Genomic DNA, 25650 nt, shown 5'->3' on the forward strand with positions numbered 1-25650 from the left:
CGAATTAATTGGAATCTACCATAACAATTAAGCAATGTTATTTAAAATTAAAATTAACAGGAGGTGCATGCATATCTCGTAGTAAAAGCTTATTTTGAGTAAATGTATAAATTCGACGACGACAAGACACGATTATAAAACACGGGAAGGGGAGATAGGAGAAGATTTCGTGTATATAAGTAATTTGACTTTAGTGACTTTAGGAGGTGATTAAAAAGCAAGCAAGAGAGAGAGACACGTGTTGCTGCTGTGCAGCATATCAAATTTTCATTTTATCGCAGACGACACCGAAAAATAAATAAACTTGCAAAAGTTTCAAGTTCCCCCAACAAACGACTGAAGTACTTTTAAAGTTAGATAATATTTTAACACTTCCTTGTTTGTATATTCAGATGAACTAAAATCGATTAAAAAACTAATATTGTGCGGGTAGCTTGTCACTTGAAACAAATAGAACTTATTAATTGATAAGTAAGCTTGTAACCTATTTGAAACTAGATTCAAACCGATGCAAAACCTATTTGCAATTAATGTTAATTTTAAGTTAATTTCTTGATGAGTAAGAAACTTATAAACTGAGCTTAAAAATGTATGGAAATGCTGTATTTAATATATGCGAACCGAATTCGCAACTTGCAACTACTTTGCAACCTGTTTGGTACTTATTTCCAGTAATTTTAAAACTAATTTGCAATCTTACATAAACTAGTTTCACGATCAGTTAAAGATTTTAAACATATAAAAAAAATGGATTTACTAGTTTGCAACTGTTTTTAAACTAAATTTTAATTCCATATAAGATTAATTTGCAACCAAATTGCAACCACTAACAAACTTTCGGAGAAGGAATTATAACAATTGTGTATTTATAACTATCTTCAAATCGATTTGAAACTGTTTTGCAACAAACTTAAAAACTTTTTCGCTAGACTTTGAGCATTATTTGTTTAAAATTGATTTGAGAAAAAGTTTGATAACTTATTTAAAACAAATTTGCAACTAGTTTTCAACTTTTTTTTTTTAAATCTTACTAAGAATCGATTTAAAAGTAATTTCTATAGAATTTAAATTAATTTGAAAATTATTTTCAACTTAAGATCTTCGAATTGAAACTAGTTTGCAGTTTATTGTAAAATTATTGTTATATTAAAAAAGATTTAATAAAACAAAATGTCAACAAGGAAACACATTGTTAGAAGCTGATTAAGATTATAAACAAATCTGCAACTGGTTTTCAACTAATTCGCAATCTATTTGAAGATTTACAACTTTAAACAAACTTCATCACTGAATATCTTAAAGACAAGTTTAAAAACGATAAGGAATTATTTATATTCTTGTTTTTTAATCCGAGTGACACGCCACAATCTAAATTTATTTTAGGTTAATACTTTTTTTTGTATAATAAAAGTTCTTAATTTTGTAATAAATCAATGTATTAAGGGTTAATTATGTCATATTTTTAAAAGTAAACCTTTTCAAAATTCAAAACAAAAATAGTTCTTATAATTAGTATTTTTTCATCTTTTTCGTTTTATGGTTTTCAGTTATAATTGCTTTGACATTTTACTACTTTAAATTCCTTCAATTTTTGCCTTCTATTTTTAAAATACCACTTATATCTGTCAAAATGTAAAAAAGCTGTAAAGCTTTCTTGGTATTGACAAAAAAAAATAAAAATAAAACAAAGAATTTGTCAACAAGTTCTTTATTTTTTTTATGTGGGAGAACGTTGATATTATTTGGATTTTTTTTTCTGAGCTATAAATAATTTCATTCAAAAACGAAATAAAAAAAGGAAATGAAGAAACTAGAAATCTTAAGTAGATTCATTTGTATGACACTATAATGGCTAATATTGTTGTTATTTTGAATTAAAATAATAATCAATAATTCATATTTCTTTATTAATTTTCATTTTAAGTAAAAACAAAATAATACATTTTGTAATGTTTTTTTGTTCTTCGTTCCAACTGATATACTAAAAAAATATTTTGAGAAGTCATACCAGGAATGCAATTGTGAAATATTTCAAGACTCAAATGTTATATTTTAATGAAATAATTAACTATCGAGTTCTTTGATATTAAAAAAAAAATATTTTTAAACAATCAAGTTTTCGGGAACGCGAAATTTCTAGAAATGCTATAAAACTGTAACGAATGATGTGTAGGTTTATGTCAATGGTTTTTAAAGTTAGAAGGCCTTCCAAAATTTTCCAAAAAGTGTAGTTTCAATATAAAAAAAAAATTGTACGAAAAAATCTAAGAAAATAATTTCTTATGCGTTCGAAAGAGTTTCCAGTTCGCTTCTAGTCTATAGCAGGTTAAAAGTTTATTTTAATAATTTCTTAGTTAACTTTTTTGACAGGCGGTTGCTAATTTCGAAAATAGTTACTGAAATTCGTAAAAATATTTTTATCCAAGAATTTTAAAATGAAAATTTCATCAATTAAATAAAATATTTGTTTGAAAGCTTTCTATCGTATGGATATGATTTGATTGTACCTACCGATTAAGTCTTTCAACTGTTTAATAAACAGTCCTTATATGAACTAAAATGAATGATGGATTTTTCAAGTAAAGTATTATATCTTTTTAACATGTATTTCAAAATAACCATTAATTTCTTTCTATTCTAAATTAATATTTCAAAGAAATAAAAAAAACTCAAAATCTAACTAATTCAAGTGTCCAATAGAATGTTTCATGTTTTTTTTTTTTAGATTTATAAAACAACAACAAAAAAAAAGTTAACTTTTCAACTCAATAAAACTTAAACAAAAACGTGTCGTGCTGCAAAAAACTATTAATAAAATTATTAGATGAGTAGTATTAATCTCAAAATTTGCAAACCTTACGAACTATTTTTAGGCTGCATAAGTAAAAAACTGTTTTAACCAAAAGAACAAATAAATCAGTATTTTTTGTTTTGTTTTTTTTTTTTTGTAATAAAGATTACTATAGAGTGTTCTAACTATTTTTCAACAAGCCAAAAACAAATTGTTTTTATTTAAACAGGAGATTAATAAATAATATATGTATATAAATGTTTAATTAAATGTTATAAATATAGTTTTTTATTTAAAGAGTTTATGAACAATATTAAAAATACTTAATTTAATTAAACTATTCATATGAAAGTTCTACAAAGTTGCTTTGATAAGATCTGCGAATAAAATAATAAGTTCCTAAAAATAAAGAAAATTGTAACTTAGGGTAAAGCGGGAAGATGGCATACCTTTTTTGTCTTTGTTATATTTTTTTTGTAAACCACATTTCATATTTCTAACAATGCAAAAATGTTCTAAATTCAATATCCAACGTATTTTTTGTTTTATAGAATTTTATATTTTAAATTTATATTTTTAAATTAATATAGAAAAAAAATTAAAAAAAAAAAAAACCATCTCCCCCTATAGGGTGGGGGAGATGGCGCATGAGTATGTTTTAGGTTTCTATTGCCAAATTCACTGTCGTCTTTTTTATAAAATTTGAACTTGGTTGATAACTTAAAAAAAAATATTTTGAGGGTGATATGGCACATGCTAACACTATACTCAATTAAAAACTTCTAGTACGGAATGCGCCATTTCACCCGCAAAAAACTGCGCCATCTCACCCATAAAAAGCAGATAGAAATAGAGCTCAGATTTCACAAGCAATGCATAACTTATACTCTCTTGTATGTATTGGTGTTTAAAGGGCATCTAAGGTCCCAACGACTCAAAAAATATCGGAACAAAAAAAATGAGCGCAAAAAAAATTCGAAAAAAATCCTCACATGATTTGCTTTGAAATTTTTTTTAATTTTTTCTATCACAGACAAAGAAACGAATACTGGCTACTTCGATTTAAAATATTTAAAGGAAGCTAAAAATATTTTTCATACATTTTTAGAGCAATAAATGTAAAAGATATTTAAAGTGCTCCATCTCCCCCGCCGCGCCATCTCACCCGCTTTTACCCTAACCTAAAAAGCGCAAAAATTAAAAAAGTTAAGCTTTCTCCTTATACTCTTTTTTCAAAACCATTTAACATTTTTAATTTAATACTAAATTGAAAACACTCAATTCTTTACATGATATTTTGGACTTAGCAAAAAAGAGTTCCAAATTTACAATTGGCAGACAAAATAAAGGACTCTAAAAAAAGCATCCATTTTTTTCGAAACTCAAGCTCATTCAAATAAAATCGTGAATCTTGATTTCATTCTACTCCCAAAATAAACTTAAAAAACAAAAATAATATTATCAAAAAAAGGTATAAAATTGAAGGCATAAACACCTTTTCCCGAAAAAAAAATGAACAAAAAAGTTATCAAAGTGTAGGAGTCTTTGAGTGGGAAAAACATAATTATCCACGCTGTAGTAAAGTGTTGAAGGCGGTAGAAATGAAGTAAAAAAAAAAAACTGATAACATTTTCCAAGAATTCCTCAAAGAAGGTTCTCAACACAAAACAAATTGAACTCTCTCTCTATTTTCTCCCTTTTCCAAAAAAAAAAAAATGTGTGTTAACCTGTTTTCATTTCGACAAAGCCTGAAGACATATACACGGCTTTGATAGGATATGAACAGGAACACCCCTGACTTTTTGAATATTCTTCTGGTAAACATTGTTTTTGTTTTTGTCTTCTCATAATAACATTAGCATGGGAATTTCCTTAAAATCAAGAAAAGTGTTTCGTCGTCGTCAAAAACAGTATTTTTCGTAATTCATTCAACGAACGACCGATATGGCGGCGACGACTTAACAACCCTCATAATGTTTGTATCTAAAATACCTTTGCAGGTAACTATTCAAAAAATCCAACAACAACAAAAAAGAATATAATCAAATCGCCGCAAAAGGGAAAGAACAAAAATATACAAAAAAAAATCTGATAATAAAATCGACCTTTTGGTCTTGTTTCTCTTTTCTACTTTTTCCGACAAAACAAAAACACAATGCAAATGAGTCAGAAAGTCAGCCAGTCTTGGTAACAACACGCAAATGGTATTTTAAGGACTTTTGTTGGAGTTGTAGTATAGAGTAGTTATGACTATGAATATAAAGCAGGTGAGTGAAGAATGAATATGTTCAACACTAAAACACCTGTGATCTACTTTTTCGTCAGCTGCAGAAAAGCTAAAAAGTACAAATATTATACGAAATGGGGGAAGGAATCCAAAATGCAGTCTGACACACTTTCCCTTCCAAAAAACAACACAAAAAAAAAAAAACAAAACAAAACTAACCCAAAGGGTTGTTATGTTGTATAGAAAACGTATCCATAGATATTTTGTGTTAGATATTGTATCTGAAAGTTGCATAAAGTCGAACGCTCAAGTCCATTAAAGTCTGTCTGTTTCAAAATATTCAAATTGAATTTATTGGTCTGCAGAACATAGTACCTCAACATTTTGCTGTTGTAAAAGCTTACCAAATTATCATCATGGCAGTGAGAGTGAAATTGTTTAGGTTTGTTTTTTTTTTATTCGGTCGATGGAACTGGTTATTCGATTTAAAAATAAACATACTTGGATTTACTTCAATTTAGAGAGAGGAAAATACAAATTTGTTTTGGACGAATATTTCAATTTTATATGATCGATTGGACTTGATTTTTTTTTTTTCTACTTTTGTGTGGAGATTGTTGAGAGTTGATAGTGTGGTTGAATCGATTGAAAATTCCTTTTTGACTTAAGGGAAAATACTTGTAGGTGGATTGTGGATTATGTAAATTTAAAAGCTTTTGAATTTATTCTTTTCTTCTTTTTAAATTTTGAAATATCAAACAAAAGTTGCACAAGTTTTATTTGTTATAATTCATGGCAATTTATTTGATTTTTTGAAGATTAAGAAAATTTACATCACAGAATATTGAGCAAGATCATTGATTCTTTTGAAATTTGAAAAAGCACGGTTTTGTTTCGTGATGGCGGCTATTTTCTTTAAAGTTTGATGAGAAAGTTTAAACAATAAGATTTTGTTTTTGAGGAACAATCTCAGGCAGTAAAATTACATACAAATTTTATGCTTTATAGAAAAAAAAACTTGATCTTATAATTGCAACTTCCTGGAACAATAATTTCAATTTGTGTAGATATATCTCTAATAAATGTAATAGGTAATAAGCTTAGGCTTTTTCCTAAATTTTGATTTTACTGTCTTCTGTTTTCGTGTGAAATTAAAATATAGTAAAGAACAAAATTTTCACGAAAACGCTAAATCTTATTTTTAAGCTCTTTTTGTATGGATTTTTTATAGTTTCAATTTTTTAAAGCATTTATCCCAACTCATATTTCATCATAGAATTTGTTAATTTTTTTACTCGTCCCACCATAATTTTTCTACTAAAGAAAGTTGTTCACGCGAATTTTTTTATTTACACCTAAAATTGATTTTTCTGTTGGCAATTTTTCGTTTGCAAAATTAAACAAAAAATGCGCCATTAATATTCTATTATTTTCATTATTAAATTGTTATTGAAAATTAGTTCCCTTTCCGTATTTTTTAGTGTTAAGAGAGTGAAGAGTGGATTTTGTACCCTTTGAGTAAGAATTAAGTCCCTCGGTGGACTTAGTTCCCGTGGACTTAGTTCACTGCACCATATTCAACTCTTCCCGTGGAAATGACCGAGGAAAATAGTTATCAGAAAGTAGTGTCAAGTTATGTTTTGATATTTGATATACAGGGTGTCCCACAGTCACCGCCCCAAACGAAAACCATGGATTCCTGAGGTCATTTTAAGTCGAAAAACTTAAGAGGTAATTTTCTCGTTTTCGTCCCATTTTCGAGTTACCACGGTTTTTATGATTTTTGTTCTCTTTTCCCTTATCTAGCTTTATCTTTGCCAAACTACGTTTGATTTGAAAAATTTTTTTTACAACCAATCAAGAATTTATTACAGTTTTAGTTTGTCTCAAAACTTTTTTTTCTGCAGACAACCGTTTCTCCACAATTTTGCATCAAACACAATTTTCCTCGTTTTTTAAGTTGTTTTTTACACTTTCATATCATTTAAGTAAAAAAAACACGTTAATGAGTATTAACTTTTTGTGCTTTTTATTAAAGCCCAGTTTATTTTCATAAAAAAAAAATAAGTTTTATTTCATAAAAAAGGCTACTGAAATTAATTAAAAAAAATAAACAAACTGAGTGAATTAAAAAAAAAATAATTTTTAAATACAAAATTTATTTAAATGAATTAAAACTTTTTCTGAGCTTTATTTATTTGTTCTTTTCTTAACCACAATAGCTCAGAAAAAGTTTTTAATTCATTTAAATTAATTTTTTATTTAAAAATTATTTTTTTTTAATTCACTCAGATTGTTTATTTTTTTTTAATTAATTTCAGTAGCCTTTTTTATGAAATAAAACTTATTTTTTTTATGAAAATAAACTGGGCTTTAATAAAAAGCACAAAAAGTTAATACTCATTAACGTGTTTTTTTTACTTAAATGATATGAAAGTGTAAAAAACAACTTAAAAAACGAGGAAAATTGTGTTTGATGCAAAATTGTGGAGAAACGGTTGTCTGCAGAAAAAAAAGTTTTGAGACAAACTAAAACTGTAATAAATTCTTGATTGGTTGTAAAAAAAATTTTTCAAATCAAACGTAGTTTGGCAAAGATAAAGCTAGATAAGGGAAAAGAGAACAAAAATCATAAAAACCGTGGTAACTCGAAAACGGGACGAAAACGAGAAAATTACCTCTTAAGTTTTTCGACTTAAAATGACCTCAGGAATCCATGGTTTTCGTTTGGGGCGGTGACTGTGGGACACCCTGTATATTTTGATAAAAATATATTTTCTTTTGATTTTATAGCCGCCTGGGGGTCAATTCCCGATCTGCGAAGCTGTGAAGTGATAAAAATAATATCATTTCATTTTTCACAGCGTTTTTTCATAGTTTCACTGACACGGTTTAAGATATTATGAAAATAGAATTTGACGTAACCTCCTTTTTTCCTTCATTTTCTCTACACTTTTTTTTTGTTCAAGTTTTTTTTCAAATCAAATTGGTCAGAAAAAAAATTGAAATGGAAATTTTGAACTTCTGTCTGAAGTTTGGTAGGTATTCCATCAGTTTCAAAGTAAAATCAAATAAAACCGTACGGATTTAATTCAGCCTTGTAAACATGAACAATAAATATATTAATTTCAAACTTTTCTCTGCCTAATCTAAACTTTTCTCTGCCTAATAAAAACAAATCTTAAATTTTGGTTTTAAAATGCAAATAAGATTGGCTCATCGATTAAACAGTTTTGAATTTGATGAGTAAACTCTGCAGAATCTTTTTTTTTTTTTTTGAAAGATGAGTTTGGTTTTGTTAGCGAAAGATTGATTTCTAACGTTTTACACTTTGATTTCAATAACTTAAATCTTTGGTTAATCCTTCGCAAAAGAGATATTTCTGAGATAACTCAGGTTGAATTTATTTAACTCAAAAGTTACCTCAGCACTGAAAAACTGCATACCTAAGAAATTGTACGTGACTTCTGTCACATTTGCTGGAAAATATATATAATTGCAGTAGCCAGTTGTAAAGGACAGGTAGGTAATTGGAATGTGAAATATGAACTAAGATCTGTCAGTGTAAACAATGAATCCAGTGCCAGTTATTCGGGTTTCATAAGAGGTAGCGAATTGCGTATGATGTTCAAAGTCCAGCTAATGAATCTTTCAGGAGAAAAGTTTTTTTTTTTATCAGTGATGTTAAAGAGTAAAATAAACCTAAACTTTAAAGGGTAACCCTTTAAAGCCCAAAAACAAGTTCGTGCATTTATTTTGTTCAGTCAAAATAGAACTTAGAATTTGGTACAAACTTTTAATTCATCACTGAAAATGATTTGGAAAAAGTTCAAACTTTCATCAATCTGGCACAAAAAAAAAATATTAAAGCTTAAATGACTAAAATTGTGTTTTTTTAACTTTTCTAACTCTATACGATGAAACCTATAAGTTGTTAATGAAAATTTTTCAGGTAATGTCATTCTGCACAAAAAAGATTAAGAATTTTTTTTGCTTTGGAGCAGGACTTATTTGATTTTTAAAATGTCAAAAATAACCATTTTTCGAATATTACTCTTAAACGTTGCTGTCAGAGAAGTATATCAGCACAAATTTGTGGAATGTTCCTCTATATTTGTCTACAAAATTGCAATTCTTTTTTTTTTTTTTCTTACAGCTTTGTTCAAAAATAGTTGTAAAGGAATTTGGCCAGAAGTCGAAAATTGCCGTTTTTCTGACTTTACCTTTTTCTAAAATATTGTCCATTCGTTTCGTAGATTTTGATGTTTTCTTTAAATTAGCTTAAAGAAGAAATAATTTTTTGAACAAGCAATTGTGAAGAAGATATTTTGCATAATTGTTTATCAATTTCACAGTTATCTTTATTTTATTCCTTGAACCCCTTATTTTTCCAATTCTTCCATACTTATTCCACTTTTACTTTCAAATAAAAACTCAATTTTTTTTAAATATTCTCATCTAAAATATGTTTTTCTTTTTAGCCATTTTTCAGGCAGCTTTAAAATGATTTACACCGGGCCTAAAATGCTAGTGATTTATCAATGAAAACCTACCTACAACTCTACAGCTCTAAACGAAAATTCAAAATAAGCAACCTCGAAGAACCTTTATTTTGAATCAAAGAAGAAGCCAAGGCCTCAGAATGACTTAAACAAAAATAATCTGTCTACTTAACAAAGCAACTTTTTTGGTAAAAAAAAAACAAATTTTAAAATTTTTTTGTACTAATTTTCATGTTCGTAAACTCAAAAAACAAAAATAGCATTAATTTTTTTTTTTGTTTTTATTTTTTAGCAAAAAAAATATTTAAAAATATGAAAAAATATAACAAAAAATTTACATTAAAAATCCACTGAATAGCTGATTGGAATAGTTTGGAGGTGTTGATATCCCGCCCCCCATACGCCAAGTGTTTTAACTTCTGCTGTTTGCTGCTGCTATCGCAGTTTGATGTCGTTCCGCCAATTTTCAATAAATATTTGTAATCTGCTTAATCATAATCCAAAAAATATTTATTTATATCCACGTTGTTTTTTTTTTCTGTTTTAATTCAAATTTTTATAAATTCAACAGAAACACACGACACTTTTTTACCAACACAGCACAGAATTTTTGAAACTTTTTTCTCTTTGTGGAAGACTTTAATTTTTTTATATTTTCTTATTCAATACAAAATATATATAAAATAAAATGATTTGTCTTCCTTATTTCAATTTGATGCACACAGGATATTGTGGTTAAAGCGGAAACGGAACTGAATTTTGTTTGAATTCAAATTTAAACCCGCGTTGTCAGTGTGTAAATCTTGGTTAAAGCCAAAATCAGAAAAAAAAAACAGCTTAAATTACGGCAATAAAAAAATGGAAATAAATGTTAAAGGTCACACCAAAACACACACAGCAGCAAAATAAAGGGACGACAACACTATTATACAAGACTATAGACTCTGTATAAACTGCCAACAGAAAAAGGATCAGGAAAAAACCAGTAAAAACTATTCCGTAAACGAGCCGCGCGGCCGACACAAAAACAAACAACGACGAAAACAGTGAGTGGTCGTATCTTGTATCTCTAAAATGCAAAAACAAAACAACAACAACAAAAAAAAAAGATTTTATAAAAATCTCCAACCAGCCAGCAGAGACCACAGAGATTGTGAACGTTGTTGTTGTTGAAGCTGGCTAAAGCTGTAGCTGACGATGCTGACGCTGATGACGAAGCGAGAAATTGCGGCCAACAAACGAATAGCAGCAAAAAAAAAAACGAACGAAACAGAAATCGCGAATAAAATCAAGCAAAAAAATATATAAAATTTATATCAAACAGAAGAATTATTAATCGAATTCAAATTGAGAGGAAAGTTTTACAAATATCTTCTTCATTGAAAAAGAAGGCCAATCCAGAAACAAAAAAAGATATTTTTTTTTTGTTTTTTTGAAAAGAAAAAAATAAACCGTTGATTTGTATCTTTTTTTTTTGTTTTTTTTTTTTTGAGTAAAAATGAGGTTTCCGACGTTTTGAAAACTTAAAATTTGGAAATTAAATCGACTCCAAAAGGCGATACGAATGGAGCAGCAGTAGAAAATGTACTGAAACGGTAAAATTGAAAGCAACCTCGAAAAAGATACACAGAGAGGAACCTAACCTACACAGAGTACTAAATAATTTTCCACACAGATACTTTTGGTGTTGTTAGGTCGGGTGCAAAGACAACACACATTGAGAGAGAATAAAAACCACCAGCAAATTAGTGTGACCAGATTAGTGTAAATTTCCTTAATTTTTTTGCTATTATATATAAATAAGAATGGGTTTTCAATATAATAAAACACAATAATAAAATTTACGCGAGAAAGATAGTAATTAAGGAACCATATTTTCAGATTTTCTCATAAACTTTTGAAAAAAAAAGAGCGAATTTAGTCAGCTTTATTTCGTGTCATTATTCGGTTATCAAAAATGCTACCATGACGTTCTTAGAAAACTTGAATTTTTTCTGGTTATCACCTTGTTCAATATCTTTGAGCCTTTTCACAAAGTGATTATGTCAAATTAAAATTCATTTCTAAAAACACAGTGGGGCCAAGATGTCGATTTTTTTAATTTTTGTTTTTTTTTTTTTAATTTCACTAAATTAATGGGAAGAATCTTACTGCTTTCGGCAACGAAATTTTAGAATTTTTTCTTCAACATGGTAATAAGGAGCCGAATCGGCACACTCGACAGAATTTATTCAATAGACGAGTAAGGGTAATCGGAAATGTTCTTATCTTGTCAATTTTGGGTATAAATTACAATTTCCATAAAAATGATACTCTGGGTGGGAGGTTTAGTCAATTTCTCGCAATAGGCAGTTACTCTTCAAAAAATTATTTTTGATGGTGATTAAAATTGGGCTCCGTACCCAAACCTCTGGCAGCGAAGTGCATAGCACTACTTATCACGCCACGAGGAACTAAAGCGTTTTCAGGTAATTACTCGTAAATTAAATAACTTTAATTTTTGTCGTATATAGGTCAACAGCTTCTGTAAGTCTTGTATAAACAGAAAAGAACTCAAACATTCATACCTAACGTTTTTCTTTTTTCCATTAATGGAAACATTATCGAAGCTTTAGCGAAATTAGATTGATTTTACAAGAAAATATTATTATAGTTACCAATGCATTTTTAATGGTTATTGCTTGCTAAAACGGCGGTGAAACGGGTTCAGTAAACGATAAATCAATAAAAGAATGGAAGCAAAACTGGCAATGTGCCGAAAAATATTTAATTTTAATATTAATATTATATTCGAACGGCCAGAGCTGATGAAAATTTCATATTTCGACTACAGCTGAGGTTCCTAATTTGGAAGATGCTTTAAATCACTCACCTTTTCTATTGAGCAGAGAACAGTTGCTATTGCTCTTCAATTTAGCTGCTCACTGCTTAGTTCTCAGCTTACCAAAAAAAAACCAATCCAATCCAGTAAAATGTGATTTGAACGCAAATTCCCAGGTCGTTTTCACAGGGGAATATAAAATTCAAGAGTTAGATTCTACTTAAATCAACATTAATTTTCTCAAAAACACCTTTTTAAGAAATTTAAACTTTAAATTTACCAAGTAAATTTGGATTAAACTGGATCTATAACGTTAAAAACATTTGCTATAAATGAATATATTGCATATTAACTCCTTAATTGTAAAAGGTTATTTAACTACACGCTGTTTTATAGGTAAACACGCCCCATGACTCCGTTACCTCAAATGATTTCTATACAATTGCATTGAAGACAAAGAATTAATTACGCACGTTTTCTGCTCATAGCCTGCTTTTCCCAAAGTCTAAAATTACACATGGGAAAATTGTTCATTGATGATCTGAAGTCAATGTAACCTTATCAATACTTCCAACTGTTTCAATCAGTAAATTTTCCCCTTTGTGATATTCATTTAGGTCCATTGTTGGTCCATAAAAGGCTCTATTTTCGTAAATATTTGGGTCTACCCCTTTTTTTTTGGCTCAACATGAACTTAAGGAATCTACTGTTTCATTCAAATTTCTATAACCATTGTTTGTTAAAATTAGACATTTGAGTATGTACTTTATTATGTAATTCCATTTACCAAATGCATCTTAAAATAATTTCACCAAATCTTTTCACAAATTTTTCCAGACTGTGATATTTAATGTGACGTCACTTTGCCTATAACCAGCGGGCGACTTAGACAATTCTATAGATACATCATTTGTCAAATTGTGATAAGTAGTTTAAAAGTTATGAGGGAATATGTGGAACCTTTAATTTTGTCTATTAATAAATTAAACGAACGAATGCAATATTTGACAGCAGAACTTTTACACCATGGTCACACTATTAACAGCAGCAGTTTAAAGCTGACGTCGGTGTTCGGTTCGATGAGAGATGGTGAGGTGATGCGCGAATAATAATGAAAAAAAAATAAAAAAATATACAAGAAAATTAAAGAATCGCTCCCCCACACAAGCACACAAGTGAATTTGTGAATCCAGTACCAGCAAGCAGCAGCAGAAACAGTAGATAAACTTCGTGTATATCGTGTAGGTAAGGTAAATCGGGAAAAAGGTAGAAACAGCTGCTTCGCGAGATGAGCACAAAGCAGAAAGAACAACAAAAAGTTACGAGATATGTAAAATTATAGTTGATAGTTATGTGAGTGTGTGTGTGCAATATACATGTTTTGAAAACAAGTTTTTCCTTTTTTTTCATTAGTATTGGTCACAGATGTTTTTCTTTACCACACACATAAAAATATGGAAACATCTCAATACTAACACACATACAATCAATTTTTTTTTTGTCAATATTTGCACACACTTTGACACACAGAGCAACAAGAAGTAGCAGAGAAGATGTGCAAGAAGCAGAAGAGAAAGAAAATAAAAAAAAAAGTTCATCATCATGACGACGATTTTGAGGAAAATGAAAGAATGAAAAGAAAAACATCGAATCAGCTGATTTTTGTGTTGGAACAAAAATATATACATCAAAACCAATTGTGAGAATGGAAAACTTCTGCACAAAGTCTGTACTCTGTAGACAGAATTTTGTGTGTTGTCTTTCTCTTTAATGTGAAGGATTTAAGTGTGTGTATGTGTGCCCAACTTAATATGCAAGGTTGTTGCTTTACTGCATATAAACAAGGTTATTTTGGGTTTTTATATTAAAATAAGGGAAATTTTACAATTTTTCCCATCAAATCAACAATAGAAAAGAAATTTCACATGAAAAATGTTTATAAACATTGTTGATGTGAAAATGTTTCTTTAAAAATGTTGCAGAAATTTTGTTTTGTGAAATTGTATTGGGGGATAACGAAAAAGAAGCTTTTTTCTGAGGATTTTCTTTTTGATATTCTTCGTTTTGGTAGTAATGCGGATTTCTTGTTTTGCTGTAGGTAGGATAGATACAAAGTTATGCAACGATATAGTAGGTAGGGACAAGAAAATCAAATCGATTTTATATATTGAAGAAGTCGCTTTATTGCTAAGATGTTTTCTTTGAAAAAAAATGAATTGAAGGATATCAAACAATACAAATTCATGGAAAAAGTTAAGAGTGAACATTATTTTGATAGTCATAAAATATCTAGCATTGAAATAATGTGAATGTTTATAAACACATTTTCTATTCTCAAAAAATATTTGGAAGAATGCTTTCTAGTTACCTATCTGATTTAAGGCATAGGTTTTTAGATTAATTTCTGTAGATTATTTTTAAGCCCTTTAATGAGTAAAACATATTAACTTGGTCTTGAAGAGAAAGTATCGATCTTAAAAGTGACTGATATCACTGGTCAACAAGGTTTTTGCCACAAGAACCAAAATATACTTTTCTAGTAGTTTTTGATGTGCTGAACTCGAATCTGAAGTCAGAAAATTGTTATTGGACTCCGTTTTTGAAATATTACCATTAGAAAATGTCAAAAAACGTCATTTTGGCCGTTTTCGAGGTTATGTTTTTATGTGAGGTAAATCATTATGAATAAATTTAAACGCGGTGCCTATAAGTACTGGTTTTATTCTTTAAAAAAATGTTTAAATATTTCCAATATCTCATTTACTGCCCGAGATATTGAAAATTTAAGAAACGGTCTTTGAATCAGAAGCAACACAACACAAATTAAACTTTTTGCCACAAGAACCAAAATATACTTTTCTGAAGGTTTTCGGGTTGCTGAACTCGAATCCGCAATCAGAAAAATTCTATAAGCCTTCGTTCTTGAAATATTACCGTTATAAAATGCAAAAAAAAGGTATTTTTATAACGGTTATATTTTAAGAACGGAGGCTAACAGAATTTTTCTGACTGCGGATTCGAGTTCAGCAGCCCAAAAACCTTCAGAAAAGTATATTTTGGTTCTTGTGGCAAAAATTCTGTGACCAATGACTTAAACTTTAGATTAAGTTTAGTTTCTCTTTGGCTTATTAACTGAAAATTAAGATAACTCAGGCAATAAAAGATATATCGGGAAAATTTAAACAGTTTTTGAAAGGAGAATATTTTGTTCTTATAATCACCGTTACAAATTTGTTTATAGTGGATTACCTCACATAAAAACAGAACCTCAAAAACTGCCAAAATGACGTTTTTTAGCATTTTATAACGGTAATATTTCAAAAACGGAGGCCAATCAATTTTTTCTGACTTCTGATTCGGATTCAGCACCCCAAAAAATACTAGAAAAGTATATTTTGGTTCTTGTGGCAAAAAAAAAGTTAAATTTTGTTGACCAGTGTATTTAGAGTGGGCCGAAAAACACTTTTTTCGAATTAAAAATCGTAATAGTGCGGAAAAGTTGCGAATGGTGAAGATTAATAAGGGTTTAAGAAATAATCAAAAACAGTTCATATCATCCGGTCGCGCATCGGCTCTGAAGTATAAAAAAATTTAAAAAATGGTATTTTTACAAAAAAAATTTTACCATAATTTTGAACACAATAGCGTTAGAAAACTCTTATATGAACTAAATATTAAGCAGAAAAAAAAATTGTGTTTCAAAATTTGTCAAAAAATGCAAAAATCATATTTTTACGATATTTTTTTTCTTTTTTATAAACTTTTTGTAAAATTATTATTTTTACTAAATAAGAATTAAAAATGAAGTTGACACAATCAGTGAAAGTCATGAAGTCACTGAAGATATAAAAATCTTTCGGTCAAAAACGCTTTGGCTATTTATTATTTTCTTTGCTGCACAGTGGTGCCATTGGTGCTTTTTTGGCTTCAAAAATCATTTTCCAGCCATTTCTTGATAAATAGTCATGAAATTTATTTTTAATTTTACTCAAAATTGTGGTCCCAAAATGGCGAACAGAATAAGCGTTAATAGAATCTTCTTTTTCGAAACTGTTTATAAGCTAAAAATGTATCTAAAATGATGTAAAACAGATGTTCGACTTTTGAATTAGATAAAACTGTTCATATTCAATGAAAAAAATTCAAATTTTTTCTAAAACAAAGTTCAAAAAGTGTCAAAGTAGTAAACCTCAATTTTGACCTTTTTTTTGTGCACAATTTTGTTCATGTTTTCATTTTTCATCTTTCTTAATATTATCTACTTTAAAACATAGTTGGGTATTATTTAAAGCCAAAATAGTGAATTTTTTATGAAAATAAACAGGAAAGATGTCAAAAATTGAACGACCTGCGAATAACAAATCACAATCACTACCTGTGAACAGTTCACAGATAATGTGATTTGTGTATTCACTTTTCACTTCACAGTTCGCACAAAAGGAAAAGCCTGGTACGCAGATTCGAGCTCTCATACAAATTATCAATAAGATGCTCAGATAAATTTTAGCTTGGCTAAATTTCTTCGATAATTTGTATGGGAGCTAGAATTTAGCTCGATCTGCGTACCATTTAGTTTTACAATTTAGTTTTTTCATGCAGATCAATCATAAAAAAAAATCTCTTTTTGAAGTTTACACTAGAATTAAGGCAAATATTTTTTTTGGGAAAAATCATAGGTTAAAAATAATTTCTAATGCTTTTTTGCGTGAATTCCGGTTAAAACAATACAACAACAACAACAACAACAACAACAACAATAATAATTGTTTTGACCGGAAATCAGTCAAAAGTGCATTGGAAATTATTTTTTACCCGTGATTTTCCGCAAAAACAACTTTTACAACAGTTCTTGTGTAAACGTAAATTGTGTTGACCGGAATTCACGCACGATCGGTTAAATTAATGGTTTGGTTGCCCGCCCATTCACGTATCACGTATGGCTTCGGTTCGGAAGAATCACGAGATAACCATGAAAAATCACGTTTTGCACACGCATCTATGCTGTAAAATTGCAGGTTGCCCTGATAAGGGTTTTATGTGTAAAATGTCTGTTCCCGTCAAATCAAGAGCATGTTTTTTTTAAGATTGTCATAAAAAAAATATAAAATCACGGTTAAAAATCACAGTTTAAAATCACTGTGAATAAGAAATCACAGTCAGAGCTCAGAGGTATACCTGTAATTGAAAAATCACGAATTAGCTCATTTCTACGTGTACTACAATTTTTGCCTTCTTATAAGATATTTTTGGATAAGACTCACTGTGAACTATAATAAATTAAAAGTAAAATTAATATAAATAATTTATAATATTAATTTTCGAGCAAATACCCAATTGTCACTTTATATGAAGCAATAGTTACTTCTTGAACTACAACATCTTAAATTTTTGTCAGAAATATCTTGAAGGAACCCGTTTACCATTTTCCAAATTTGTTTTCTTTCTTTCCTAACCTATCAGGGATAAAGACATGCTAGCTACTGACAACATATCAATAACATCTTAACTAATTTATTGATCTTTAAAATTTACAAATATCGTTCGTTAAAGACGGTAAAATATACCTACAATGCAACGACGAACGTGACGTCGCGACATGTTCGAGTGCCTTCATTCCAATATCTACTAACATCGAACCAGTTTTTAAGACTTCGTGTCCGACCCACTTAACAAACAAAACTTAGGTAATTGAATTCCGCTGCACTACGACTGCGATGCGAGTTTAAAAAAAAAAAAAGAAGTCTCCTCTCACCAAAATACCAAAAACCCATAATCATTACAAAATTTGTCCAGCCTCGTGACGTGATCACATACAAAAAGTTGAACTAAACTTAACCAAAAAGAAAAACCATTCACTTATTATTATTGCTTTTACTAGTCGAACTTTAATACCCATAAATTTTCCAACTCCAATACAAATACAAAAAAAACTAGTACTAGTGAGTTTGTTTCTTTTTTTTTAGGTTAATTGTGAATTGGTTTTGGTACAATATTCAAGTTCATCGAATATCTTCCAATCATTCCTTTATGCTTATATGCAATTTTAAATACACTAACGACAACAACAACAAACACCACAGGCGACAAAAAGTCGTCGTCATCTGATAAAAACTTGTGGCAACTTAATCTGGGTAAATAACTGTTTCCCCGTTTTACCAGTGATTTACGTTATTATGTAGTAGAAGACACTGTTTAACCTCACTTTAATAGGCTCACTCGATACTTTTATTGATATTATTTTTTTTTTGGTTGACGTCTACTCGGCAGAGTAGTTCGTTTATTTCCAATCCTGGATACTTGAAACTGGTGCTCTTACAATGAAGATTTATAATAAGGTGAGCCTCAGGGAGGCTTGTTTCTCTGACTTAACACATAGAGATTGGGTTATGCAATCTTTTCTTTCTGGTGAAAGAGTCAAAAGAAGAGAAAAGATGAACAGATAAATAATACCTTGCCAAAGATATACAATGTGGCTCTGTCGATCAGTGTACAGTGGTTCGAATTGTATGGTAATGAAGTTTGAAATTGGAAACAAAATCTAAAATACCGCTTTTGTCAACTGTCAATAGAGCTGAGGTTGCTATTGCGATAGCAGTTTTCAATAACTCTGCTCTTCTAATGCAGTGAACATTTGTGATTGCTCTTTAATATAGATGCTTACTGCTCAGTTCTCGGGATTACCAATTTTTTTTATGCAAGATAAAAATGGATAAAAGTATTCGATGCTTTTAAAGATTTCACTTTTTTGCTGAGCAAAACTGCTCTCTGCTATTCACTGCTCTTTTTCAGAAAATGTTCTCGGCTCTTTAAAATGTCACTGTTTTTTTGTGAGTATTCTGTTCTTCATATTCAATGATTTGATTAACGATGAAAAAAAAGCAAGGATGTAGAGAAATGTTTAACATGAAGAAGACGAAACAGAGAAGTTCTATGTGAAGGAGCTATTTCTAAGCAGCTATTAATCGCTGCTATCACTGCTATTAATCACTGCTATCACTACTCTTTAAAAATCACTCCTTAGCACACTCCTAACTGTCAAATTTCTTTTGTCAACTGTCAAACGGTTGGTAAGTAAGTTCAAAGTACTTTTCAGGGCCCAATAAACTCTGTTTTACTAAGGGGCAGTTTCACACTACTGAAGTCTTCTTTAGAGAAAACTAGGTAGTACCAGAGACCAGAAATAACAGTCAACCTTTATTTTCAATCGGTTTCTCTCTGAGAGTTACCACATTACTTTAAATAGTTTCGGTTAGGGTTTGAGATTTATTTTTAAAAATCAAAAATAAAGGTTATCGGTTGAGATTTATTTTTTATTTTTTTTAAATATCTCTCAATGGTTTGAGATTTTTACAAAAAAATTAATGGAAAAAGTCAAACTTTAACCGTTTTCGCTGAAAATAAATCAAAAATGGTCAATTCAAAGGAAAATGTCGAATATGTCAAGAATGTCTTTATATTGCAAAAATAAATATGAAAAGGATGTTTATTCTAAGTTTATGTATTAAATAATGTATGAACTAAATAGACTATCAAAGTTCTTTAGACCCAAGATTATATCTTTTTTCGTTTAAAGTAAAATCTAAAGACGAAAATTTGTTTTCCACTGTGATTTGAGTCGCTGGCGCTGGAATTTTGAAAAAAATTAAAAAAAAAAATTTTGATGCCAAAAGGTAGCAGGGACTCTAACCTACATTTGGGTACAACTCCTATCCCTGTAGGTGCACGCGTTCTCAAACCGGGAGAACTTAAAGGTTAAAAAAAAAAGTTAAGCCCGATTCTGAAAAAATAGGCATGATGTGGCGGTTTAACATGGAAGGCGATTTTTTAAAAATCTGATAATGTGCAAAGCGTAGGCCCATGACACAAGCTATCATTTGGCATCACTCCCAAAAATTGCTCTCAAGCGGTTTAGCTTCCAGGAGCGTTCAAAGATTCAGTGATTTTTCGAAAAAAAAATGTTACCCCAACTTTCAAAGGCGATTTTCTCGGAATTTTGAATTAAAAAAAATCCAAAACCCGATTATACCGCTATCGGGTAGCTGAGAATATAAGCTTTCATATGGCACCACTCCCATGTCTCTAGGAATTGATACATTTGCAGATGAGATTTATTTTTTTCTCTCAGCGATTAATCTCACTGGTTGACCGAAACATAAAAAAATACAAAATAAAGGTTTCTCTCAGAAATTGACCGGAATTTTTCTATTATAATTGAAAATGGCGACAAATAAGAGTTATTAAGGAACTTTTCAAAAGGTTTAGATTTATTTCTGATCTCTGGGTAGTACACATTTTTACAAGAATACTGTCACTTAAGTTTCCACTATCTGGCACTTGGGTCGCGATTACTAGATTCTAAACATCAAAAGCTACCTTAGTCAAAGTTTTTTTCTTTAAGATTTATTTTTGTCCATTCTCAGACCACTGTTATGCTCCACCATCAAACAAATGCTATAAATGGCTCTGAAATAATAATTATAACTTTCTTGAATGCTCCGCAAGAGTTGTTCGTTGTTCGTGGTGTTTTGATTCCGTTTTTGGGGTGTTAGAAATAAACAGAATAAAAAAAATTGCACTGCAAAGTTTTTGTATCTTTTGTACTTTTTGACTGCTCAACCGTTTATTTTGTTTGTAATTCTTTCTTCTTTAATTCTTCGCATACAAAAAATTTCGACCAAAAAAAAATATGTATAATCTCAAACCAAATATAGAAATAAAGTTTGTTGTAACTTTGGACTGGTGTGGTGTAAATTTGGACGGACATGGATGGTGAAGCATGATGTGATTATGATGATGATGTCAGAAAAAAGCTATCGAAAGGTGCGCAAACAGTTTACCTACGTTTTTACATTTGCAATGTGTCACCCAACAAAATGTAATGTGTAACTTTAAGTTGTTGTAACTGAAAACAAACATTAGTTTCAAGTCATAGATTGGCATGAAAAAGAGTGAATGGGTTTCAAATTAAAACCATTTAAGTGTTTGCTTTCGATAAATTGTATTTCAATTACCATTTTTTTTTTTTATTTGTAAACTTCCAGTTATTTGTTATTTTTTTTTTCAAATCGAAGTAAACTTGAAATTGATTGCCTTTCAAATGTGAATTGTATAAAGGTGAGGATATTAAGCAAAAAAAAAAAAAAACTTGACAATCATTGTTGCTAAAGAGTAAATAGTGGTTTGTGTTTGTTTCTTTTTTGTTGTTGACTTAAGTCTGGCTTAAGTGGGTCTTTTAAACAAGTGACCAGTAGCTAGGCAACTAATAGAATTGATACTGATATAATACTTAGCGTAATGATAGTTGATTAGGATAGTTTATTATTACATAAATTAAAAAGACTGTTAAAAATGTGGGTAGATAGTACATGTGTGGTGAATAGGTTAATATCATGAATTAGTACGTGCAATGTGGAGTTGGAAAGAAATCTTTTATTACTTTTAAAAGTTATAAGGTTTTGAATTTTGATTTTACATTATTTTGGTACAACTATTTACAGTGACTGTTTTTTTAACAATTAAACAAGTGGTTTCTGCGAGAAAAAAGGTATTAGGAAACGTTATTTGATTCATATTTTTCCATTGGTAAGTGAAGGAGATGAACCAATTCTCACATGAAAATTTCAAGCTTCTCACGCGATTATTAGTTGAAAGCTTAGAAATGTAAATATTAGCTTCAGCTTTTCAAACGTCTATGGACTAAAAATTCCCATTGGCTGTTGCCACTTGGCCTACGGCGCACTTAGGAGTATTTGCAGTAAAAACCTGGTCATAAGTCGATTTTCTGAAAATCAAAATTGACACCAAAAAGTTTGGCAAAGTGGGTGCAAAATAAACATTTGTCAATATGCTGCACTCATTTTTTGTTTTTCGATTGTGTCTCGTTAAAAAATGAGTTCAAAGTTAACTGTTACATCTACCTCATTTTTATTTGAATGCGAAGTATTTTGGTAAGTGTTATTCTATATGCGATATTGAAGTGTTGTGATAGAAATCTAAAAAAATTTAAATGGATAATTCTTCTTCAGTTATTTATTAACGATATTAATAAAGTTTTGGAAATGTTAGATGGTGTTTTCTATTTTAATTCGGACTTGGAACTTTTATCTAAAAACTTGATATTTTTGTTAAGTTATTATTTGAACTTTAATGATTTTGTTTTAGTATACCCCGTTATTCTGCGATGAATTGAAACTTATGAGTTAGTTTATATATTCTTTAACACAATGCAATAAAAATTGGGTGCTCTTACGTGCTCTTTAGAGAATTGAGGGTCAATTAGTTTTTCACTTTTTGATAGAAAATACTCCTTACTTTATGCAACGTTTTTTTTATTTTTAAATTAAATTTACTGATGTTATTAGTGTATTTTATTTTGGGTGATCTAAATTAAGGTTGGGGAAGAGAGAAAAAAAAACTGAGAACTGCGTAATAGGGATGAGGAAACAAATTTGAGAAAAATAATGTCGACAGGCGGAGTACCAAATTTTTGAGTTTTTGATAAAAAAAAATAAAAATAACAAAAACTACGTTTATATTGTATTTTCTTTTAGGAATACTCATTTTAAACAGAAATAATAACAAAACCCACGAAATATAATTATGGCCAGGTTTTTGATGACAATACTCCTATGTTGCGGCGCGCGGTTCGTTTTGACTTTTTAATAGCAAAAATCGTATCTTTTAAAAACGATATTTTCCAAAGTGGTGAGTTTGAAAGAAATTAATTAACAGGGTGTTTCAAAAATCAAAAAAGTAAAGCGTCCACAGTAATGTGTTATAATCTTATAATTTTTGGAAAGTATAGCTCATTTAGATCTTTCTGGATACGACGAGTTGCAAGCATGTTAAAAAGGTCTTCATTCTGCCGAATCCTTGAAGCTCTGCAAGTGTTTCGGTAAATGTATTTCTTGTAGTTTTTTTTTTTTTTGCACTCCAGAGCTTTTCTTGACAATTTTCCAAATTCAGATCTGATAATACTTTGAAGAAAAGGTTTGAGCAGTTTTTCAGGATACTTTTATTTTCATAGATCTTTTGTTTTCTTGGTATACTCTTAAAAATTAACTGCATTCACTACTTCCCTGCAAGTATTATTTCGAGTAAGGGGGTGTGCAAAAGAGCGGTTTTTAAAGAACAGTGTTAGCAGTGAGCAGCATATAAAAAGAGCAACTATTAAGATTTTTTATTTAATCATTCTTTATATAGCAGTTAACGCCACATATAACTCGTTAAATTTCTTCTTGATGTAAAATATGATTAAAAATATGGAAAACAAAACAAATAAAAAAAAGTTAAGTTACCATTTTCGAATATTTTTAATAAGAAAAAATTAAAAAAATTTCGTCAACATCATGCTGAATTTTTTTCTACATCTTTGCTTTTTTATCGTTAATCAAATCATAAGATATAAAAAACGGGATCGGGTCAAAATTCTGCTTTTCAAAATTCTGCCTTTTTAGCGAAAATTCTGTTTTTCAAAATTCTGCTTTTTTTCTACTCTGTTTTTCAAAATTCTGCTTTTTAAAATTCTGCTTTTCAAAATTCTGCCAGCATTATATTTGAACAGAAAAATTCTGCCAATTCTGTTTTTTTTTTATAGCATATGCACTGGCTAAAGAAAAATACACCTCATTAATGTAATTCAACATTGGTACTTTCCTAATTTTTTTTATTTAAGTGTCGCAAATATTTTTTGAATTCCATATATTGACTTTCTTTTAAATTAAATATGTAAACTAATTGGAACCGATGTTGTTTGATACAAAATATTCCTTTTCTTATTCAAATTTTTGAACATTCATCTTTATTTGATAAATTAATAAATTTTTAATTATTTTCGGAAATGTTTTATATTAAACGTTTTCTTAAAAATTTCAAATTTATTCATTCATAAAACAAAAATTACCTAATACGCATTTTAAAAATGACAAATTTTCAAAAAGATGTTTTTGCAGAATTCTGCAATAAATTAAAAAAGGGTTTGGAAAATGTTAAAAAGCGTGCGCTTTTTTAATTTTTTGCAGAATTTTGAAAAGCAGAATTATGAAAAGCAGAATTTTGAAAAACAGAATTTTGAAAAGCAGAATTTTGAAAGCAGAATTTTGATAAAAGAATTTTGACCCTGGCAGAATTTTGACCCCAACCCATAAAAAACAGCTAACTGACAAAATAGCAGTGAAATTTTAAAGAACCGAGAGCAGTTTTGCTTATAAAAGCAGTGAAATCTTTAAGAGCATAGAACATTTTTACTTTTCTCCCTGTTCGCTTGATCGCTTCATGCTCATTATTGTATAAGACAAAAAGGAGCACAGCCAATTGGAATAAGTTGGATTTTTGTGAGGCTAAGGAATGAGCAATGAACAGCTATGAAGAGTAAACGCTACTTTACTCTGCTAAGTGGAAGAGCAGAGTGATTAAAAGCAGTTATCGCAATAGCAGACTCAGCTCTAATTTCGACCATCATTCTTAATTCTATGTTGACTCAGGTTACACTGGTCAACAAAATTGAACTTTTTTTTTGCCACAAGAACCAAGATATACTTTTCTAGAGGTTTTTGACGTGCTGAACTCGAATCTGAATTCAGAAAAGTTTGATTGGACTCCGTTTTTGAGATATTACCGTTGCAAAATGATAAAAAACGTCATTTTGGCTGTTTTCGAGCTTCTAATTTTTTGTGGAGTAATTCATTTAAAACAAATTTGTACCGGTTATTATAAGAACAGATATTCTTCTTTCAAAAACTGTTTAAATTTTCCCGACATCTCTTTTATTGCTCGAGATATCTTAAGTTTCAGTTAGTAAGCCAAAGAGAAACTAAATTTAATCTAAAATTTAAGTCCCTAAGCATACAATTTTTGCCACAAGAACAAAAATATACTTTTCTAGAGGTTTTTGAGTCGCTTAACTCGAATCCGCAGTCCGAAAAATTCTATAAGCATCCGTTCTTGAAATATAACCCTTTTAAAAAAAACCATATTTTTGCATTTTATAACGGTAATATTTCAAGAACGGAGGCCAATAGAATTTTCCTGATTGTGGATTCGAGTTCAGCAACCCAAAAACCTATAGAAAAGTATATTTTGGTTCTTGTGGCAAAAAAAGTTTAATTTGGTTGGCCAGTGCTGCTTCTGAGTCAAAGACCGGTTCTTAAATTTTTAATATCTCGGGCAGTAAAAGAGATATCGGAAAGATTAAAACATTTTTTGGAAGATAAAAACCAGTTCTTATAGACACCGTTATAATTTTTAAAAAAATGAATTACCCCACATAAAAACATAACGTCGAAAACAGCCAAAATGGCGTTTTTCGACA

At 29.5% G+C, this 25650-nt stretch overlaps 1 protein-coding gene across 2 annotated transcripts in view; it reads right to left on the reverse strand.

Moving 5' to 3' along the window:
- Nucleotides 1–25650, reverse strand: part of LOC129918870 (MOB kinase activator-like 2) — a 232666-nt gene that overhangs the window by 144551 nt on the left and 62465 nt on the right. Inside the window, exon 1 of one of the 2 annotated variants that reach the window (XM_055999615.1) lies at nucleotides 9859–10965. The exons of the other annotated variant lie outside the window; for it this stretch is intronic. The gene's annotated coding sequence lies outside the window, so the exon portion shown is untranslated. Of the gene's footprint in view, nucleotides 1–9858; nucleotides 10966–25650 lie in introns of those variants that run through there. 2 annotated transcript variants of the gene reach the window in all.

Source organism: Episyrphus balteatus, chromosome 4 (assembly GCF_945859705.1).
Source record: "Episyrphus balteatus chromosome 4, idEpiBalt1.1, whole genome shotgun sequence".
Taxonomy (NCBI): Eukaryota; Metazoa; Arthropoda; class Insecta; order Diptera; family Syrphidae; genus Episyrphus; species Episyrphus balteatus.